Source organism: Pseudophryne corroboree, chromosome 10, assembly GCF_028390025.1.
Source record: "Pseudophryne corroboree isolate aPseCor3 chromosome 10, aPseCor3.hap2, whole genome shotgun sequence".
NCBI classification, from domain to species: Eukaryota; Metazoa; Chordata; class Amphibia; order Anura; family Myobatrachidae; genus Pseudophryne; species Pseudophryne corroboree.
The window spans coordinates 14,943,652-14,949,651 of record NC_086453.1 but is presented as its reverse complement, the minus strand read 5'-3'; positions in this window follow the sequence as shown (position 1 = coordinate 14,949,651).

Here is a 6,000-nt window from a genome sequence, read left to right as displayed (position 1 = left end):
TCTAACACTTTACCCACTAATGAGTGATAGTCACTCAATGGATGCCGGTCCACGTGGATATTAAAACTGGACTGACATCTCTTGATGCACCCATCCTCAACTATGTTGTCGCAATGCCTACAGATGCAGTTCTCTTCAGCTAACAATCCTTCACAATGTCTATAAATAACATGGCTGCTAGATCGTTTTCCGGTACTCGCCTTTTCTCGGTGATTGTGTTACTATTGGAAATTTACGCCTCCGTCTCAGTCATCAGAACCCATTCCGGATCCTTTCTCGACCTCACTGGTACTCTCACCGAAACAGACTGCTCTGGTCAACATCATGGTCAACAGGAAAACACGGACTGCAGTCTCTTGGGGCGAGTCCATCTTACAGGAGGAGAAAGAGAAATTTGTAATGGGGGTACAAAAAATACTTTGAGGGGAAAGAAAAATGTTACGATGTCTTATGTCCTCTAGTCTTGTTGTTCCTCTTGCTCTGCTGTCATCTCAAAGGTGCTGTCTCTCAGTCTTCCAAACGAACATTCCGGTGATACAATATTCCTTCCAAATCTGCGATCTTTCTGTAAGGAGCAAAAATCTTGCATTACCATTTGTCTAACTGATGTGTGACATACCATCTTTAAAACATAAGAACATGAGAGAGAAGAGAGAAAAAAAAACAAACGAGAGAGAGAACAATTCATCACATTTTACATTAAACAACAAACAAAAAACCATTGTCAGATCTTCCGTTCACCATCAGGCTGTCACACCAACACATCCACTGGTATCCTTGCGAAGTCTCCCCCACCAGTATTTCCACACTCCACCCTTTTGTGCCTGGCCAGGACACACCGATGTCGGTAGGTCACACTGGGGTTAGATAGACTTCTGCAAAGACCAAGTAGCTATGTGATGTTTGAGTTCTGCCGATGAACGTCAGAGATGGGGAAAAAGAAACATTTACAGATAAATTACAACGTTTACCCGGCCGTTCCTGTGTCTACAAGGAACTGACCTCCCAATATCATTAACTGTAACCTCAGGTTTACTACCAGTCCTAATGATCAACTTTCCTGACTGCATATTACAGGTGCGGACCAAAATTCTTCCTAGGTGATTCCTGATTACAATTTCGTGTGTTATAACTCTGCTCGTGTTCTTGTCTAGGGGGTTGATATATCTTCTGTAGATCTTTAAACCTACAACTTTGTGCAAAATGACCTTCCTTCTGGCAATTATAACACCTTATCACCTTTGACTTACCCACAGGGATCTGAGGCTTCTTACCTCCCTGTGCTTCCCTGTGCTTGCTGATGTTTTGCTCATGCCCAACAGTGGACTTTCTTAATGCAGTCACTGATGCTTAATACATTCCCGATTGTGTTCCTCCGTTTGAGGTACTTCTGTGTCTAATTTACAATCAGTAATAAATTTCGCAGGATCAACACTGGAGGGCAAACATGCCCTCAGCACTGTCCGCCAATCTTTGTTGGTGGGTTCGGCTGAGTTTCCTAGTTCTTTAATAAACCTCTGACATGCAACTAGATCTTTCCTAGGATCAGGGAATTCAGACATAATTGCTCTCAATTCCATCCGGGACCAGGGACAGCGCATTGCACTGTCCTTGACGGGAATGATTCCCACCCTGACAGGATCAAATTCAACTACATCATCTTGTGTTGGTTCTACAATATGAGATACATTTGTTTGTGCGTGATATATAACACTGTACGTACCTGTGGACACGACCTCACCTGACCCTCCGTAAGGGGGTTTGATTATTGCCTTTACCGATTTGGTCGCGTCCACCTGGATGTCTTGTATGATGGCTGCTGGAAATGGTGCCGACCTCGTGCTGGGCTCACTTTCTTGCTTGTAATCCTGAGGGAAGTTTAACATGGAGTGCAACTTGCACAGGTTAACAGTAGTACATTTAACAGTTTTACTTTTATCATTGTTACATTCGTTACAATTATTCTTATCATCTATACAGTTACTAAGTGCATGTTTATCACACCCCAGTGTGCCATTCTCTGTAACCACCTTCTCTCTTGTTGCCATATTTTTCTTACCAAAGTGAGAGTCAGCTGTGTAAGCTAATTCCCTTTGTAGCTCACTTTCCCGTTGCCATGACTGTAAATAATCATAATGTTTGATCCGTCTCTTTGCAGATTTAATGAGACATATCCTTCTCTTAGATTTTGTAACACCTCGGGACTAAAACTGCCTACCCGTGGGAACTTTTCCCCATCACGCACATTCATTCTTTCCTATTCATCGCACAAAACCTCTGTGTGTGAACCGTATTTCTCACACATGACATACCTTGCCGACCCGATTGGTCGGTTTACTAAGTCAACCCGAACCGAGGTTGATCGCCCCCTACCTGAACAACTGGCCCCCATCTTTGCAGGTGTTGCTTTCACTACCTCTGACCTTCAAATCAGGGTCTTTAGCGAACCCTTACAAAAACCAAGATGTCCGGGGTAGGCCGGCGGCGGAAGTTTACTGAGTACCTCCACTCACTCGCCCACGTCGACCAATACGCCCACACACTGCCTTAGCGCTGGCGTACTCAACCTAGGGCCCCTGCGACCTGAACCTCTATTTACTGGAACATGTGGGTGTGATCCGAAGAGCACTTAACCCTTCCCAGTAACTATTGGTTGTTAGAGAATTCCAGAGTGACCAGCGAACCTCCCTTAAAATAAAAAAAATTACACAAATCACGTTAGAATGTACAAATAGCGTTTATGACCCCTCTAACGTACGCAAATGGTACTGGGTCAAGTTACTAACTAATGCACACAATTTCGTGCGGTACAATCGTTCTGCACATAAGCAACTAATCTTATGTGCGGAGCGACCAGTGGAATCGAAAATTGTGGCTGCGAATTCCTTCAGCCAGAGCTTAATGGCCTATATGGGTACCGCACCAACCCTTCCTGGTGTTGTGCTCCTTTACTCTTTATCTATAGCGGACTTCCTAGTCTGCTGTACCTAGACCTCCTGGTCTGTCTGAACCTCCTGGTCTGTGCTACAGTAGACCTCCTGGTCTGCTATACTCTAATGCTCTTATTTTAAATGTTTAACAAGGGATGCCTTCCAAGCCACCGTGCCGTCACTTACACGTATGTACCTCACGAGAACTCGATGATTTCCTGTGGTTCAACCCCAAAATTTAGAAACTTATATATATATACACACTCTTTCACCTCATATACTCTTTACTTTCGTTTCTGCGCAGAAATCCCTTTCATTCAGTATCGCAGGCTAATCCCGAGGAGTTGCAACTAGAGAAGGATCTATTAGCTTAAAATTTTGGACACTGAGATTGATTTGCACTATTATCGCGTTGCCTCCTTATCGCCTACTAAAACAATACTATCGTGTGATTTGTATTATGTGGGCGTACCCAGACGCTCCGTTGCGTAATATACGCTCCGTGCGTCGGCCCTTGCGTCGCGTACGCTAGTCCCGCCCTTTGTTAGAGACACATGTACGCAAGCCAGGTCTATCCACAGAAATACAATTAACACGTTTATATCAATGTAGATGATCTTTAACTGTAATCATCTACCAAGCACCACACAGATCTTTCCTTGTATCTTTAGGCAAAGCCGTGTGCGTGTTTTACAATTTACTCCTTAACGTATTAATATTACTTTTAACTACCAATAGCAACAAATCTTTCTCAGCACGTTATCAATGATAAATGGCAAACAGGAAAGTGAGGTGTGAAAATACACAAATGAAAATGCAATTCTAAATTAATCTAATAACATACATTGATGTAAGCACGCACATATAGATATTACATATATGTACTAATCACTATTACATATATGAGACCCTATTCAGTGCTTCTAATTTGCATATGAATGTGCGATTTCTTTCACTGCTGGGAGAGGAAAAAAAAAAATCCAAAACCCAGTTATACAGGTTAATTTGCACTTCAATGGCTATCCTACACCAAGCAGAGAATCCTAGAATAGGGAGGTAAAGAAACCAAAAAAAAACAAAAACCCCAAAACTTTGTTTTATCTGTGTATCGTTCTTAAATCAAATACTCATTCCACTATTAACTTATAGCAAACTCTATCTGAACCACTCATGATTGACCATGACATGGACTAAACAAATGCATTAAAAACTCATTAAATGATGATTTCTTTTTGACAATGGATGGCTGATTATTTCCTGAGTCAACTGAAAATCAGCCACTTAGAAATTTTTTTTTTGACCTTCCCAAAATGGCCGCTGCTCCTCCCCCTTCCACATCCATGAGGGTTACACAAAATGGAGGACAGGCCATGCGGCTCCTTTTGTCACAAAGAAAATCATCATGCCAGCCCCTGAAGTTATTTTTAAGCCTGGGTAAAAACTATCACGCTATGCAGAGCGATTAAAAATACTTTTAAACCTATTCAAACAGAGAAGCCATCCAATCTGCGTGTGCAGTTGGCACCAAATAGAAATAAAACCAGATTTACAAAGACAATAGCTTAATGTTCTTACCTTCTTCGGTTCCCGGATTCCACCAGCACTCCTACAACGTAGCGATGCAGACGCTTATCTAGTCAGCACTACTGTATCCCTCACCACCAATACGGATACGAAGGGATACTACTTTCCCGCCCTTTGCTGACAGATAAAGTCTGCTTAGTTTCGCTAGTGCGGATATGTGGAGGAAGGACGAGCCCTCAATTGATAAAGCTGATTAATTACCTTATAACATTCACTATATGTGGGTAAGAGACTCAGTACGCAATTGGCATATGGGGTACCGTAAGGGTACGCAATTAGCGTAGCAGATGCTTAGCCGTGGTCGAGACGCACATGCGGCACACTCGCTCACAGCTTAACGCTTGGTGTCGAGCACGCTATAGGCGGCCGACTACCGTAATGCTACGCTACCAGCGTAGCGGACGCTCGTGACCACGAGGGGAACACGAGCGGCGCAGACGCTCACGGGATGACACTCAGTAAACCTTGTATGCAACACAATGAAAGGCTGAGCCTATACTGTAAACCTTGTTTTTGTAATGTGAGCACAATGCAATGCTAATTTACCTCTATTGTATGAAAGCCTCTTGAGCGATTGAGACGCTCTGAATACTCTCAGCAATGTAATAAACACACAATACCTTGCTAAGGTTCCAACACCTTTACTAACAATATCTAGCTATGTAAAAGTTAAAAACAGTTAACAGTTCATACACTACAGGCTAACATCAATATCTAAACATAATAACTACACATATACAATATACAACAGTTTAACAATAACAGAGAGAGGGAGATAGTATGGCAAATACAAACAGAGAATAAGTTGGTTACAGAGAGTACTTACACACTGGGGAATGATTCGCAGGCGCAATCTGGTTACCAGCTCCTGGTTAGTCAATGATGAAAACCTTGTGGAGAGTAGAGTCTTGTGTCCCCAAGCCTATTGCAAACTATATTTATGTACTAGCTCAAGACATACTACAATAGATACTGTTGTGCCCTCTTTCCATTGGTTAGGGGGTGGGACATGTACTGCACCTGGGATCATTGGTTAGTTCAAGAAGTGGGCGCTGGCTAGGACTTTTTAGTTTTCTAAATTCCTCTCTGGTTGTATTGTGGAAACCTATTGTTTGGATCTTCCAAACAACCTCGGTCTCTGGGCTTTGTTTACCCCACGGTCACCTCTTTCAGTTGAGACAATGACATCTCAGCACTCATTATTCTGGAGAGAAACCTGGACCTATTCATAAACAAAGGTGTAAGCCCTCTTCATAGAATTTCAAAGCTTAGTGTAAATAAGGCTATTTGTTTTCAGTCTGTGGGAAAGAGGTGACTGAATTCCAGTCACCCACCCTGCATTTATGTGTAATTTATTCTGAATGCAATTAATCTTATGTTCTACTTCTGTGCATAACCATGAGCAGGAACTATGCGAATCCCTCCCAACTGTCATAGACACAACACCTCTTCAATACCCCACAGCTGGACACCATACACTACCCTC